We start from the raw sequence: 17,774 nt of genomic DNA on the forward strand, positions 1-17,774 counted from the left end.
ACCACAGCCCACGAGGCTCCCCCCCGTAACCAGCCAGCTGAACGGGCGAACCACAGTCCACAACGCCCCCCCCCATAACCAGCCAGCTGAACGGGCGAACCACAGTCCACAACGCCCCCCCCGTAACCAGCCAGCCGAACCACAGCCCATGACGCCACAGCCATAACCAGCCAGCCGAACGGGCGAACCACAGCCCACAACACCCCCCCCCCCCGTAACCAGCCAGCCGAGGCACAGCCCACGACAACTCCCCGTAACCAGCCAGCCGAATAGACGAACCACAGCCCACAATGCCCCCGTAACCAGCCAGCCGACCGAATCACAACCCATGACACCCGCCCCCCCGTAACCAGCCAGCCGAACCACAGCCCACAACACCCCCCGTAACCAGCCAGCCAAACGGGCGAACCACAGCCCACAACACCCCCCCCCGTAACCAGCCAGCCGAACCAGAGCCCACGACGCCCCCCCGTAACCAGCCAGCCAAACCACAGCCCACGACACCCCCCCGTAACCAGCCAGCCGAACCACAGCCCACGACGCCCCCCAAGTGACCTGCCAGCCGAACCACAGCCCACGACGCACCCCAAGTGACCTGCCAGCCGAACCACAGCCCACGACGCCCCCCAAGTGACCTGCCAGCCGAACCACAGCCCACGACGCCCCCCCCATAACCAGCCAGCCGAACCGAAGCCCACGACGCCCCCCCCAACCAGACAGCCGAACAGACAAACCACAGCCCACAACGCCCCCCCGGAACCAGCCGGCCGAACCACAGCCCACAACTCCCCCCGGAACCAGCCAGCCGAACGAACCACAACCCATTATGCCCGCCCCCCCCGTAACCAGCCAGCCGAACCACAGCACATGACGCCCCCCCCGTAACCAGCCAGCCGAACCACAGCCCACGACGACCCCCCGTAACCAGCCAGCCGAACGACAGCCCACAACGCCCCGTAACCAACCAGCCGAACGGGCGAATCACAGTCCACAACACCCCCCCGTAACCAACCAGCCGAACGGGCGAATCACAGCCCACAACACCCCCCCCGTAACCAGCCAGCTGAGTCACAGCCCACGACGCCGCCCCCCGTAACCAGCCAGCCGAACTACAGCCCACGACAACCCCCGTAACCAGCCAGCCAAACGGGCGAACCACAGTCCACAACGCCCCCCCCATAACCAGCCAGCCAAACCACAGCCCACGACGACCCCCCGTAACCAGCCAGCCGAACGGACGAACCACAGCCCACAACGCCCCCCGGAACCAGCCAGCCGAAGGAACCACAACCCACAACGCCCGCCCCCCCGTAACCATCAAGCCGAACCACAGCCCAAGACCACCCCCATAACCAGCCAGCCGAACCACAGCCCACGACGCCCCCCCGTAACCAGCCAGCCGAACGGGCGAACCACAGCCCACAACGCCCCCAGGAACCAGCCAGCCAAATGAACCACAACCCACGACGGTCGCCCCCCCCCCCCGTAACCAGCCAGCCGAACGGGCGAACCACAGCCCACAACGCCCCCCCCCCGTAACCAGCCAGCCGAACGGGCAAACCACAGCCCACAACGCCCCCCCCCGTAACCAGCCAGCCGAACGGGCAAACCACAGCCCACAACGCCCCCCCCGTAACCAGCCAGCCAAACCACAGCCCACGAAGACCACCTGTAACCAGCCAGCTGAACGGGCGAATCACAGCCCACAACGCCCCCCCCCGTAACCAGCCAGCCGAACCACAGCCCACAACGCCCCCCCCGTGACCAGCCAGCCAAACCACAGCCCATGACACCCCCCCCGTAACCAGCCAGCCGAACCAAAGCCCCCCCCGTAACCAGCCAGCCGAACCAAAGCCCCCCGCGGAACCAGCCAGCCGAACCACAGCCCACGACGCCCCCCCTCCATAACCAGCCAGCAGAACAACAGCCAACAACGCCCCCCCGTAACCAGCCAGCTGAACGGGCGAACCACAGCCCACAACACCCCGCCCGTAACCAGCCAGCCGAACAGGCGAACCACAGCCCACAACACCCCCCCCCCCCCCCGTAACCAGACAGCCGAGGCACAGCCCACGACAACTCCCCGTAACCAGCCAGCCGAATAGACGAACCACAGCCCACAACGCCCCCGTAACCAGCCAGCCGACCGAATCACAACCCACGACACCCGCCCCCCCCGTAACCAGCCAGCCGAACCAGAGCCCACGACGCCCCCCCGTAACCAGCCAGCCAAACCACAGCCCACGACGCCCCCCCGTAACCAGCCAGCCGAACCACAGCCCACGACGACCCCCCCGTAACCAGCCAGCCGAACCGAAGCCCACAACGCCCCCCACAACCAGACAGCCGAACGGACAAACCACAGCCCACAACGCCCCCCCTGGAACCGGCCTGCCGAACCACAGCCCACAACTCCCCCCGGAACCAGCCAGCCGAACGAACCACAACCCATTATGCCCGCCCCCCCATAACCAGCCAGCCGAACCACAGCACATGACGCCCCCCCCGTAACCAGCCAGCCGAACCACAGCCCACGAGGCTCCCCCCCGTAACCAGCCAGCCGAACGGGCGAACCACAGTCCACAACGCCCCCCTCCGTAACCAGCCAGCCGAACGGGCGAACCACAGTCCACAACGCCCCCCCCCATAACCAGCCAGCCAAACCACAGCCCATGACGACCCCCCGTAACCAGCCAGCCGAACGGACGAACCACAGCCCACAACACCCCCCGGAACCAGCCAGCCGAACCACAGCCCACGACGCTCCCCCCGTAACCAGCCAGCCGAACCACAGCCCACGACGCCCCCCCGTAACCAGCCAGCCGAACGGGCGAACCACAGCCCACAACGCCCCCCGGAACCAGCCAGCCGAACCACAGCCCACAACGCCCCCCGGAACCAGCCAGCCGAACCACAGCCCACGACGCCCCCCCCGTAAGCAGCCAGCCGAACGGGCGAACCACAGCCCACAACGCCCCCCGGAACCAGCCAGCCGAATGAACCACAACCCACGACGGACGCCCCCCCGTAACCAGCCAGCCGAACGGGCAAAACACAGCCCACAATGCCCCCCCCGTAACCAGCCAGCCGAACGGGCGAACCACAGCCCACAATGCCCCCCCCGTAACCAGCCAGCCAAACCACAGCCCACGAAGACCACCCGTAACCAGCCAGCTGAACGGGCGAATCACAGCCCACAACGCCCCCCCCCCGTGACCAGCCAGCCAAACCACAGCCCATGACGCCCCCCCCCTGTAACCAGCCAGCTGAATCAAAGCCCCCCGCGGAACCAAAACCCACCGCGGAACCAGCCAGCCGAACCACAGCCCACGACGCCCCCCCCCCATAACCAGCCAGCAGAACAACAGCCAACAACGCCCCCCCGTAACCAGCCAGCCGAACGGGCGAACCACAGCCCACAACACCCCGCCCGTAACCAGCCAGCCGAACGGGCGAACCACAGCCCACAACACCCCCCCCCCCGTAATCAGCCAGCCAAGGCACAGCCCACGACAACTCCCCGTAACCAGCCAGCCGAATAGACGAACCACAGCCCACAACGCCCCCGTAACCAGCCAGCCGACCGAATCACAACCCACTACACCCGCCCCCCCCGTAACCAGCCAGCCGAACCAGAGCCCACGACACCCCCCCGTAACCAGCCAGCCAAACCACAGCCCACGACGCCCCCCCGTAATCAGCCAGCCGAACCACAGCCCACAACAACCCCCGTAACCAGCCAGCCGAACGGGCGAACCACAGCCCACAATGCCCCCCCCCCCGTAACCAGCCAGCCAAACCACAGCCCACGATGCCCCCCCGTAACCAGCCAGCTGAACCACAGCCCACGACGCCCCCCCGTAACCAGCCAGCTGAACCACAGCCCACGACGCCCCCCAAGTGACCTGCCAGCCGAACGGGCGAACCACAGCCCACAACGCACCCCCCGTAACCAGCCAGCCGAACCACAACCCATGACGCCACAGCCATAACCAGCCAGCCAAACGGGCGAACCACAGCCCACAACACCCCCCCCCCCCCGTAACCAACCAGCCGAGGCACAGCCCACGACAACTCCCCGTAACCAGCCAGCCGAATAGACGAACGACAGCCCACAATGCCCCCGTAACCAGCCAGCCGACCGAATCACAACCCATGACACCCGCCCCCCCGTAACCAGCCAGCCGAACCACAGCCCACAACACCCCCCGTAACCAGCCAGCCGAACGGGCGAACCACAGCCCACAACACCCCCCCCCCCGTAACCAGCCAGCCGAACCAGAGCCCACGACGCCCCCCCGTAACCAGCCAGCCAAACCACAGCCCACGACACCCCCCCGTAACCAGCCAGCCGAACCACAGCCCACGACACCCCCCAAGTGACCTGCCAGCCGAACCACAGCCCACGACGCCCCCCAAGTGACCTGCCAGCCGAACCACAGCCCACGACGCCCCCCCCATAACCAGCCAGCCGAACCGAAGCCCACGATGCCCCCCCCAACCAGACAGCCGAACAGACAAACCACAGCCCACAACGCCCCCCCGGAACCAGCCGGCCGAACCACAGCCCACAACTCCCCCCGGAACCAGCCAGCCGAACGAACCACAACCCATTATGCCCGCCCCCCCCGTAACCAGCCAGCCGAACCACAGCACATGACGCCCCCCCCGTAACCAGCCAGCCGAACCACAGCCCACGACGACCCCCCGTAACCAGCCAGCCGAACGACAGCCCACAACGCCCCGTAACCAACCAGCCGAACGGGCGAATCACAGTCCACAACACCCCCCCGTAACCAACCAGCCGAACGGGCGAATCACAGCCCACAACACCCCCCCCGTAACCAGCCAGCTGAGTCACAGCCCACGACGCCCCCCCCCGTAACCAGCCAGCCGAACTACAGCCCACGACAACCCCCGTAACCAGCCAGCCAAACGGGCGAACCACAGCCCACAATGCCCCCCTGTAACCAACCAGCCAAACGGGCGAATCACAGCCCACAGCGCCCCCCTGTAACCAACCAGCCGAACGGGCGAATCACAGCCCAAAACGCCCCCCCCCCGTAACCAGCCAGCCGAACAGGCGAACCACAGCCCACAACGCCCCCCCCCGTAACCAGCCAGCTAAATGGGCGAACCACAGCCCACAACCCCCCCCCGTAACCAGCCAGCCAAACAACAGCCCACGACACCACAGCCATAACCAGCCAGCCGAACGGGCAAACCACAGCCCACAACACCCCCCCCCGTAACCAGCCAGCCGAGCCACAGCCCACGACGACTCCCCGTAACCAGCCAGCCGAATGGACGAACCACAGCCCACAACGCCCCCTGTAACCAGCCAGCCGACAGAATCACAACCCATGACACCCGCCCCCCCATAACCAGCCAGCCGAACCAGAGCCCACGACGCCCCCCCGTAACCAGCCAGCCGAACCACAGCCCACAACGCCCCCCAGCCGTAACCAGCCAGCCGAACCACAGCTCACGACGCCACAGCCATAACCAGCCAGCTGAACGGACGAACCACAGCGCACGACGCCCCCCCGTAACCAGCCAGCCGAACGGGCGAACCACAGCCCACGACACCCGCCCCGTAACCAGCCAGCCGAACGGGCGAACCACAGCCCACAACGCCCGCCCCGTAACCAGCCAGCCGAACGGGCGAATCACAGCCCACGATGCCCCGCCCCGTAACCAGCCAGCCGAACGGGCGAATCACAGCCCACGACGCCCCCCCCCCGTAACCAGCCAGCCGAACGGGCGAACCACAGCCCACGACGCCCGCCCCGTAACCAGCCAGCCGAACGGGCGAACCACAGCCCACGACGCCCGCCCCGTAACCAGCCAGCCGAACGGGCGAACCACAGCCCACGACGCCCGCCCCGTAACCAGCCAGCCGAACGGGCGAACCACAGCCCACGACGCCCCCCCCGTAACCAGCCAGCCGAACGGGCGAACCACAGCCCACAACGCCCCCCCCGTAACCAGCCAGCCGAACCAGAGCCCACGACGCCCCCCGTAACCAGCCAGCCGAACCACAGCCCACGACGTCCCCCCGTAACCAGCGAGCCGAACCACAGCCCACGACGCCCCCCCGTAACCAGCCAGCCGAACCACAGCCCACGACGCCCCCCCGTAACCAGCCAGCCGAAGCACAGCCCACGACGCCCCCCCCGTAACCAGCCAGCCGAGCCACAGCCCAGGACACCCCCCAGCCGTAATCAGCCAGCCGAACCACAGCTCACGAAGCCACAGCCATAACCAGCCAGCCGAACGGGCTAACCAGCCAGCCGAACGGGCGAACCAGCCAGCCGAACGGGCGAACCAGCCAGCCGAACGGGCGAACCAGCCAGCCGAACGGGCGAACCACAGCCCACAATGCCCCCCCCGTAACCAGCCAGCCGAACGGGCGAACCACAGCCCACAACGCCCCCCCCGTAACCAGCCAGCCGAACGGGCGAACCACAGCCCACAACGCCCCCCCGTAACCAGCCAGCCGAACCAGAGCCCACGACTCCCCCCGTAACCAGCCAGCCGAACCACAGCCCATGACGCCCCCCCGTAACCAGCGAGCCGAACCACAGCCCACGACGCCCCCCCCGTAACCAGCCAGCCGAACAACAGCCCACGACACCCCCCCGTAACCAGCCAGCCGAACCACAGCCCACGACGCCCCCCCGTAACCAGCCAGCCGAGCCACAGCCCAGGACACCCCCCAGCCGTAATCAGCCAGCCGAACCACAGCTCACGACACCACAGCCATAATCAGCCAGCCGAACGGGCGAACCAGCCAGCCGAACGGGCGAACCAGCCAGCCGAACGGGCGAACCAGCCAGCCGAACGGGCGAACCACAGCCCACAACGCCCCCCCCCGTAACCAGCCAGCCGAACCACAGCCCACGACGAGCCCCCGTAACCAGCCAGCCGAACGGCCGAACCACAGCCCACGACGCCCCCCCCGTAACCAGCGAGCCGAACCACAGCCCACGACGCCCCCCCCATAACCAGCCAGCCGAGCCACAGCCCACGACGTCCCCCCGTAACCAGCGAGCCGAACCACAGCCCACGACGCCCCCCCGTAACCAGCCAGCCGAACCACAGCCCACGACGCACCCCCCCCCCGTAACCAGCCAGCCGAGCCACAGCCCAGGACACCCCCCAGCCGTAATCAGCCAGCCGAACCACAGCTCACGACGCCACAGCCATAACCAGCCAGCCGAACGGGCGAACCAGCCAGCCGAACGGGCGAACCAGCCAGCCGAACGGGCGAACCAGCCAGCCGAACGGGCGAACCACAGCCCACGACGCCCCCCGCGTAACCAACCAGCCAGCCGAACGGGCTAACCAGCCAGCCGAACGGGCTAACCACAGCCCACAACGCCCCCCCCGTAACCAGCCAGCCGAACCACAGCCCACGACGACCCCCCGTAACCAGCCAGCCGAACGTCCGAACCACAGCCCACGACGCCCCCCGGAGCCAGCCAGCTGAACGAACCACAACCCACGACGCCCGCCCCCCCGTAACCAGCCAGCCGAACCACAGCCCACGACGACCCCCCGTAACCAGCCAGCCGAACCACAGCCCACGACGCCGCCCCCCGTAACCAGCCAGCCGAACCACAGCCCACGACGACCCCCCGTAACCAGCCAGCCGAACCACAGCCCATGATGACCCCCGGAACCAACCAGCCGAACGAACCACAACCCACGACGCCCGCCGTAACCAGCCGGCCGAACCACAGCCCACGACGCCCCCCCCCCGGAACCAGCCGGCCGAAACACAGCCCGCGACCCCCCCCCGGAACCAGCCGGCCGAACCACAGCCCACGACGCCCCCCCGTAACCAGCCAGCCGAACCACAGCCCACGACGCCCCCCCGTAACCAGCCAGCCGAGCCACAGCCCAGGACACCCCCCAGCCGTAATCAGCCAGCCGAACCACAGCTCACGACACCACAGCCATAATCAGCCAGCCGAACGGGCGAACCAGCCAGCCGAACGGGCGAACCACAGCCCACAACGCCCCCCCCGTAACCAGCCAGCCGAACCACAGCCCACGACGAGCCCCCGTAACCAGCCAGCCGAACGGCCGAACCACAGCCCACGACGCCCCCCCGTAACCAGCGAGCCGAACCACAGCCCACGACGCCCCCCCCATAACCAGCCAGCCGAGCCACAGCCCGCGACGTCCCCCCGTAACCAGCGAGCCGAACCACAGCCCGCGACGCCCCCCCCCGTAACCAGCCGGCCGAACCACAGCCCGCGACGCCCCCCCCCGTAACCAGCCGGCCGAACCACAGCCCGCGACGCCCCCCCCCGTAACCAGCCGGCCGAACCACAGCCCGCGACGCCCCCCCCCCCCCGTAACCAGCCGGCCGAACCACAGCCCGCGACGCCCCCCCCCCCCCGTAACCAGCCGGCCGAACCACAGCCCGCGACGCCCCCCCCCCGTAACCAGCCGGCCGAACCACAGCCCGCGACTCCTCCCCCCCGTAACCAGCCGGCCGAACCACAGCCCGCGACGCCCCCCCCCGTAACCAGCCGGCCGAACCACAGCCCGCGACGCCCCCCCCCGTAACCAGCCGGCCGAACCACAGCCCGCGACGCCCCCCCCCGTAACCAGCCGGCCGAACCACAGCCCGCGACGCCCCCCCCCGTAACCAGCCGGCCGAACCACAGCCCGCGACGCCCCCCCCCGTAACCAGCCGGCCGAACCACAGCCCGCGACGCCCCCCCCCGTAACCAGCCGGCCGAACCACAGCCCGCGACGCCCCCCCCCGTAACCAGCCGGCCGAACCACAGCCCGCGACGCCCCCCCCCGTAACCAGCCGGCCGAACCACAGCCCGCGACGCCCCCCCCCGTAACCAGCCGGCCGAACCACAGCCCGCGACGCCCCCCCCCGTAACCAGCCGGCCGAACCACAGCCCGCGACGCCCCCCCCCCGTAACCAGCCGGCCGAACCACAGCCCGCGACGCCCCCCCCCCCCGTAACCAGCCGGCCGAACCACAGCCCGCGACGCCCCCCCCCCCCGTAACCAGCCGGCCGAACCACAGCCCGCGACGCCCCCCGTAACCAGCCGGCCGAACCACAGCCCGCGACGCCCCCCGTAACCAGCCGGCCGAACCACAGCCCGCGACGCCCCCCGTAACCAGCCGGCCGAACCACAGCCCGCGACGCCCCCCGTAACCAGCCGGCCGAACCACAGCCCGCGACGCCCCCCGTAACCAGCCGGCCGAACCACAGCCCGCGACGCCCCCCCCCCCCCGTAACCAGCCGGCCGAACCACAGCCCGCGACGCCCCCCGTAACCAGCCGGCCGAACCACAGCCCGCGACGCCCCCCGTAACCAGCCGGCCGAACCACAGCCCACGACGACCCCCCGTAACCAGCCGGCCGAACCACAGCCCACGACGCCGCCCCCCGTAACCAGCCAGCCGAACCACAGCCCACGACGACCCCCCGTAACCAGCCAGCCGAACCACAGCCCATGATGACCCCCGGAACCAACCAGCCGAACGAACCACAACCCACGACGCCCGCCGTAACCAGCCGGCCGAACCACAGCCCACGACGCCCCCCCCCCGGAACCAGCCGGCCGAACCACAGCCCGCGACCCCCCCCCGGAACCAGCCGGCCGAACCACAGCCCACGACGCCCCCCCGTAACCAGCCAGCCGAACCACAGCCCACGACGCCCCCCCGTAACCAGCCAGCCGAGCCACAGCCCAGGACACCCCCCAGCCGTAATCAGCCAGCCGAACCACAGCTCACGACACCACAGCCATAATCAGCCAGCCGAACGGGCGAACCAGCCAGCCGAACGGGCGAACCACAGCCCACAACGCCCCCCCCGTAACCAGCCAGCCGAACCACAGCCCACGACGAGCCCCCGTAACCAGCCAGCCGAACGGCCGAACCACAGCCCACGACGCCCCCCCGTAACCAGCGAGCCGAACCACAGCCCACGACGCCCCCCCCATAACCAGCCAGCCGAGCCACAGCCCGCGACGTCCCCCCGTAACCAGCGAGCCGAACCACAGCCCGCGACGCCCCCCCCCGTAACCAGCCGGCCGAACCACAGCCCGCGACGCCCCCCCCCGTAACCAGCCGGCCGAACCACAGCCCGCGACGCCCCCCCCCGTAACCAGCCGGCCGAACCACAGCCCGCGACGCCCCCCCCCGTAACCAGCCGGCCGAACCACAGCCCGCGACGCCCCCCCCCGTAACCAGCCGGCCGAACCACAGCCCGCGACGCCCCCCCCCCCCCGTAACCAGCCGGCCGAACCACAGCCCGCGACGCCCCCCCCCCCCGTAACCAGCCGGCCGAACCACAGCCCGCGACGCCCCCCCCCGTAACCAGCCGGCCGAACCACAGCCCGCGACTCCTCCCCCCCGTAACCAGCCGGCCGAACCACAGCCCGCGACGCCCCCCCCCGTAACCAGCCGGCCGAACCACAGCCCGCGACGCCCCCCCCCGTAACCAGCCGGCCGAACCACAGCCCGCGACGCCCCCCCCCGTAACCAGCCGGCCGAACCACAGCCCGCGACGCCCCCCCCCCGTAACCAGCCGGCCGAACCACAGCCCGCGACGCCCCCCCCCGTAACCAGCCGGCCGAACCACAGCCCGCGACGCCCCCCCCCGTAACCAGCCGGCCGAACCACAGCCCGCGACGCCCCCCCCCGTAACCAGCCGGCCGAACCACAGCCCGCGACGCCCCCCCCCGTAACCAGCCGGCCGAACCACAGCCCGCGACGCCCCCCCCCGTAACCAGCCGGCCGAACCACAGCCCGCGACGCCCCCCCCCCGTAACCAGCCGGCCGAACCACAGCCCGCGACGCCCCCCCCCCCCCGTAACCAGCCGGCCGAACCACAGCCCGCGACGCCCCCCCCCCCCCGTAACCAGCCGGCCGAACCACAGCCCGCGACGCCCCCCCCCCCCCGTAACCAGCCGGCCGAACCACAGCCCGCGACGCCCCCCCCCCCCCGTAACCAGCCGGCCGAACCACAGCCCGCGACGCCCCCCGTAACCAGCCGGCCGAACCACAGCCCGCGACGCCCCCCGTAACCAGCCGGCCGAACCACAGCCCGCGACGCCCCCCGTAACCAGCCGGCCGAACCACAGCCCGCGACGCCCCCCGTAACCAGCCGGCCGAACCACAGCCCGCGACGCCCCCCGTAACCAGCCGGCCGAACCACAGCCCGCGACGCCCCCCGTAACCAGCCGGCCGAACCACAGCCCGCGACGCCCCCCCCCCCCCGTAACCAGCCGGCCGAACCACAGCCCGCGACGCCCCCCCCCCCGTAACCAGCCGGCCGAACCACAGCCCGCGACGCCCCCCCCCCCCCGTAACCAGCCGGCCGAACCACAGCCCGCGACGCCCCCCCCCCCCGTAACCAGCCGGCCGAACCACAGCCCGCGACGCCCCCCCCCCCCCGTAACCAGCCGGCCGAACCACAGCCCGCGACGCCCCCCCCCCCCCGTAACCAGCCGGCCGAACCACAGCCCGCGACGCCCCCCCCCCCGTAACCAGCCGGCCGAACCACAGCCCGCGACGCCCCCCCCCCCCGTAACCAGCCGGCCGAACCACAGCCCGCGACGCCCCCCCCCCCCGTAACCAGCCGGCCGAACCACAGCCCGCGACGCCCCCCCCCCCCGTAACCAGCCGGCCGAACCACAGCCCGCGACGCCCCCCCCCCCCCCCCGTAACCAGCCTGCCGAACCACAGCCCGCGACGACCCCCGAAACCAACCAGCCGAACGAACCACAACCCACGACGCCCGCCGTAACCAGCCGGTCGAACCACAGCCCGCGACGCCCCCCCCCGTAACCAGCCGGCCGAACCACAGTCCGCGACCCCCCCCCGTAACCAGCCGGCCGAACCACTGCCCGCGACGCCCCCCCCCCGTAACCAGCCGGCCGAACCACAGCCCGCGACGCCCCCCCCCGTAACCAGCCGGCCGAACCACAGCCCGCGACGCCCCCCCCCCGTAACCAGCCGGCCGAACCACAGCCCGCGACGCCCCCCCGTAACCAGCCGGCCGAACCACAGCCCGCGACGACCCCCCGTAACCAGCCGGCCGAACCACAGCCCGCGACGACCCCCGGAACCAACCAGCCGAACGAACCACATCCCACGACGCCCGCCGTAACCAGCCGGCCGAACCACAGCCCGCGACGACCCCCGGAACCAACCAGCCGAACGAACCACAACCCGCGACGCCCGCCGTAACCAGCCGGCCGAACCACAGCCCGCGACGCCCCCCCCCGTAACCAGCCGGCCGAACCACAGCCCGCGACGCCCCCCCCCGTAACCAGCCGGCCGAACCACAGCCCGCGACGCCCCCCCCCGTAACCAGCCGGCCGAACCACAGCCCGCGACGCCCCCCCCCGTAACCAGCCGGCCGAACCACAGCCCGCGACCCCCCCCCGGAACCAGCCGGCCGAACCACAGCCCGCGACCCCCCCCCCCCCCGGAACCAGCCGGCCGAACCACAGCCCGCGACCCCCCCCCCCCCCCCCGGAACCAGCCGGCCGAACCACAGCCCGCGACGCCCCCCCCCCCGGAACCAGCCGGCCGAACCACAGCCCGCGACGCCCCCCCGTAACCAGCCGGCCGAACCACAGCCCGCGACGCCCCCCCCGTAACCAACCGGCCGAACCACAGCCCGCGACGCCCCCCCCCCCCCCGTAACCAGCCGGCTGAACGAACCACAACCCACGACGCCCCCCGTAACCAGCCGGCTGAACGAACCACAACCCACAACGCCCGCCCCCCCGTAACCAGCCAGCCGAACCACAGCCGACGACGCCCCCCCCGTAACCAGCCAGCCGAACCACAGCCCACGACGACCCCCCGTAACCAGCCAGCCGAACCACAGCCCACGACGCCCCCCCGTAACCAGCCAGCCGAACCACAGCCCACGACGCCCCCCGGAACCAGCCAGCCGAACGAACCACAGCCCACGACGCCCCCCGGAACCAGCCAGCCGAACGAACCACAACCCACGACGCCCCCCGGAACCAGCCAGCCGAACGGCCGAACCACAGCCCACAACACCCCCCGTAACCAGCCAGCCGTACGAACCACAACCCACGACGCCCGCCCCCCCGGAACCAGCCAGCCGAACCACAGCCCAGGACGCCCCCCGGAACCAGCCAGCCGAACCACAGCCCACGACGCCCCCCGGAACCAGCCAGCCGAACCACAGCCCACGACGCCCCCCGGAACCAGCCAGCCGAACGGACGAACCACAGCCCACGACGCCCCCCGGAACCAGCCAGCCGAACGGACGAACCACAACCCACGACGCCCCCCGTAACCAGCCGGCCGAACCACAGCCCGCGACGCCCCCCGTAACCAGCCGGCCGAACCACAGCCCGCGACGCCCCCCGTAACCAGCCGGCCGAACCACAGCCCGCGACGCCCCCCGTAACCAGCCGGCCGAACGGGCGAATCACAGCCCCCCGTAACCAGCCGGCCGAACGGGCGAATCACAGCCCCCCGTAACCAGCCGGCCGAACGGGCGAATCACAGTCCCCCGTAACCAGCCGGCCGAACGGGCGAATCACAGCCCCCCGTAACCAGCCGGCCGAACGGGCGAATCACAGCCCCCCGTAACCAGCCGGCCGAACCACAGCCCGCGACGCACGCCCCCCCGTAACCAGCCGGCCGAACCACAGCCCGCGACGCACGCCCCCCCGTAACCAGCCGGCCGAACCACAGCCCGCGACGCACGCCCCCCCCGTAACCAGCCGGCCGAACCACAGCCCGCGACGCACGCCCCCCCCGTAACCAGCCGGCCGAACCACAGCCCGCGACGCACGCCCCCCCCGTAACCAGCCGGCCGAACCACAGCCCGCGACGCACGCCCCCCCGTAACCAGCCGGCCGAACCACAGCCCGCGACGCACGCCCCCCCGTAACCAGCCGGACGAACCACAGCCCGCGACGCACGCCCCCCCGTAACCAGCCGGCCGAACCACAGCCCGCGACGCACGCCCCCCCGTAACCAGCCGGACGAACCACAGCCCGCGACGCACGCCCCCCCCATAACCAGCCGGACGAACCACAGCCCGCGACGCCCACAATGCCCTTGTAACCAACTAAACCAGTTACCTCTAACAATGCCACTGTAACCAATCAGATCATAGTCCCCACCCCCAGCACTACGACAACTTTCTAAACATGACAGCCACTTTGGCCCCCCAGGGCACTCACCCCAAACCCCCTCTCAGTCGCTCTGCTATGTTTTTTCTACCTTCACTGAATCTGAAGTATCTGGGATGGAGTGTATCCTCCAGCACAACCTCACCCGAAACAAAAGTCTGTCAAAAAAAAGTTTCCACTATTTTATTCTTCTGAGGAACACAACTGGGAACACTTTCCCCATCTCCCAACTTTCTAAACACAACAAATCCAAAGCGTGTGTGGAAACAATGGAGGATTTACATGAAACTAAATCTGATCATCATCACCATCATCATCCTGCTGAACACCACACATGCAGCTCGTTAAGGGAAACCTGCTGGAGATGCACCGTTAGTGTGGCGACTGAGACTGCGTGTATGCAAGTGCATACTGGTTTAAAAGCCGTGATACGAGCAAGAACACGTTAAAGCGTAACATGTAAAGCTGTGTAGCTGGAGGTCAAAGGTTCTCCGTCAGGCTTTAGCAGGTTTCCAGTGCACTGAATTGTTCAGAGAAGAAAATTAGCTGAAAAATCAGCTTCAAGTATAAAACCACAGGAAGTAGTTCTACATATTCTTTTTATCCATGTCTCATTGTCTAACCAAACCAACCACAGATCCCACCCACAATGCCACTACAACCACAGATCCCACCCACAATGCCACTACAACCAGTCAGACCAAAAGTTCCCACCTCAAGCGTCACCATCCCCAGTTAAACCTCCGTCTCCACCCACAATGCCACTAAGCAAACAGTTCCTGCCCTATTGGCACTGTAACCAGTAAAAACATAGTCCTGCCCACAATGCCAACATAAACAGTTCCTGTTTCAATTCCAGCAACCAGTCAGATTGTACTTCCTGATGCCACTATAACCAATAAACCCACAATCCTAACCCACAATTATTAAATGAAGATCACAGCAAGATTCCTGGAAAAATTTCTACTTTGTTGTTGGGTTTGAAATTCAGTGTAAAATATGCCTTTTCATGGTGATGAACAATAAATCTTAGCACAGGCCCCGCCCACAATGCCACTGTAACCAATCAGAACTTGGAGCAAAGAAAGACAAACCATCCAAAGACCCTACACAAACTTTTTTTTATTCATATTTCTCCAAGTTTATGAGGAACACCATGTGCAACTGAACATGCCAGCGACAGAGGAACAAGAGAACAGTCTAAGAATATAAACACACACACAGCGGTTATGTTTGGATGTGAGCCGTTGCATCCCTGGCATGGTTCGAATAGTTTCAGCAGCAGGCCGTTATATCAGCGAACTGCTCGTTTACACAGAATCCTGTTCCTGAGGTTCGAATGAGTCCAAACTGGAACCTCGTCAGCAAACACAGACCCTTCTGGAGATTTTTTTTTTTTTTGCCAAAAATAAGTCAGGAACTGATGATTTATCAGATGTTACAGGGGTACGGTAGGAGTCCATTTCTATTCCCCCAAGGGTGTCTCCAGTCTACACTAATGTACCCCCGAGGACTCATTATTGGACCTCAAGTTAACTCTGCGTTCCTTTTTAGGGCCACACAGGTACACACATGTTCCCTAACAGTATTTAAAGGGTACAAATAAGTACCTCAGAGGGAACTGATACAGTGACAAGCCGGTGTACCTGCAAAGGTACAATAATGTACTTTATTTTCTGAGGATTATGGATATTAACTCGTCAGTCTGACCTTCAGGAACCCTCAGTGTTTCCACCTTCTCCATGAGCAGGCAGGTCCGCGTTCCTCCCCCTTACCTGCTCAGGTGTGTTAAAGGGAATGACACTCACTGGGGGTCCTTCATGAAATTCCTCCGGAAAACATTCCCCATTAAAGCAGCAGCACCGCGCTGAAACACTCATCCTCCAAACCTTTGTTGGGTTTTTTTGTCCAAAAACTTTTACATTTGACCGGGGAAAGCCCGAGTGCAGCCCGCCACTGTTCCCTCCTGTCTGAGACTGACTGCTGCCTGACAACTGGAGGCCATTAAAACATCTTACCTGGCAGATTTCCGTGGCTGAAAGTGGAACCCTGACTTTCAGAAACTCCACCATTCCCCCGTTCCGTTCTCTTCTCCTCTTCTCCTCCTCCTCCTCTCTCCTCTCCTCTTCAGTCTCTCTGCTGGGAATTACACACACACAGTGAATCCCGCATTGTTTCCTTTCCTCCGCTTTGAAGTGAAAACGCACCGCAGCAGCTGTTTGAGCACAAAGAGAGCGGAATTACAGATGTTATCCGCAAGATTCCGACTTCTGAGAGAGAGAGAGAGAACTCCCTCACTCACCCCACGCTGCATTCAAAGCCTCTAAATGACTCCATATGGAACAGAACCGACTCGCCTCACGCGCACCCTCTAGCGGCCACACCCTACAACTGCACCTGGAATTCCAAAGAACTATTTTACTTTTTTTTAAATATTTTTTTCCAAATCGAATTAACTAAACTAAAAACACACCAGAGAAACCTTCTGAAATACAGACTCTCATTACATCACATCACGGCACCAAAAACGTGACCCCCAAATATGCTCTGTACTCATCAGGTCAGTTTTAAGAAGAATAAAACGTCACTTCCGGTCTAATTTTCACCAACGGAAGTCCCCTCAGACTATATACTATAGATATACTGGATGGAATAAAGCAGTACAGTATAACATATTATCAAAGTATTTTATTTCTGTTCTTTTCATTTTACTTTTCCACTATTTTTCAGAACGAATAGATTTCTGGCTATAATTATCTTGTTTCATGAAAACACCGTCAAATATATTTTATTTACTGCAATTCAAATGTATTTATTAATAAGAATGGAGAAGTTAATCATCCTAGAACTGGACACAGAAACATCCACACTTACAGCCTGTGTGTGTTTTCAAAACTATCAGAACTCAGTTTATTAATCTTGTCATGACTCTGATGTTTTGTGTAAATGATGAATTAGTTGCAGGAAACCTTTCACGGATGATGTAAAATTTAAACTGGTTTGTTAAGCAGGTCTGTTATTATTTCACTATTTTTTGTTATTTTTCAGGTAAATGTTTTGTTTTATTAAACAGTTGAACATTATAAGAGTTTGTGTAAATGTTAACCACCAGAACCAGAACCAGAACCTGATTTTATTCACTACAGGTGTGTGTTTCACTGACATCTAGTGGCCAAACAAGGCAGCACAAGTAATTCACTGCTCCCTAATGCTAAGGTTATACACACAGTGGGCTGATCCGTGAGAACCGTAGCTGAGCCTGCCGTGGCCATTCCGGCAGATTTTAGAGGTGACCTGTCGCATAAAGTTGGGCGGAGTAAATATGCAAATGAAGCCACAGTAGCCATGACAGTAGCGATGGAAGATGCTGGTAAAACCAGTGGCAGCAACAACATACAGCGACATATGGCCTTATGGCAATGACGGCAGTGTGTACGGTTTTCACAGCTGCAGTACCCCATAGCTACGGCAAGACGAAATAACCCACGCCCCCTCGGCAAACTTTTCACTTTCTGCAGAATGTTGTTCCGTGAACATTTTGAGCTCAATCGTTGCGATGGAATGCTACAGTAACCCCTGGGAGCCCACATAAGCCTCATGTAAG

At 65.5% G+C, this 17,774-nt stretch overlaps 1 protein-coding gene across 2 annotated transcripts in view; it reads right to left on the reverse strand.

The window, feature by feature from the left end:
• akap13 (A-kinase anchoring protein 13) overlaps window positions 1–16,478 on the reverse strand; it is a 160,146-nt gene extending 143,668 nt beyond the window's left edge. For both annotated transcript variants that reach the window (XM_060928497.1, XM_060928496.1), the window contains exon 1: window positions 16,189–16,478. The gene's annotated coding sequence lies outside the window, so the exon portion shown is untranslated. The remainder of the gene's footprint in view (window positions 1–16,188) is intronic.
• Between the last annotated feature and the right edge of the window lie 1,296 nt (window positions 16,479–17,774).

This window comes from Neoarius graeffei, chromosome 8 (assembly GCF_027579695.1).
Source record: "Neoarius graeffei isolate fNeoGra1 chromosome 8, fNeoGra1.pri, whole genome shotgun sequence".
NCBI lineage: Eukaryota > Metazoa > Chordata > Actinopteri > Siluriformes > Ariidae > Neoarius > Neoarius graeffei.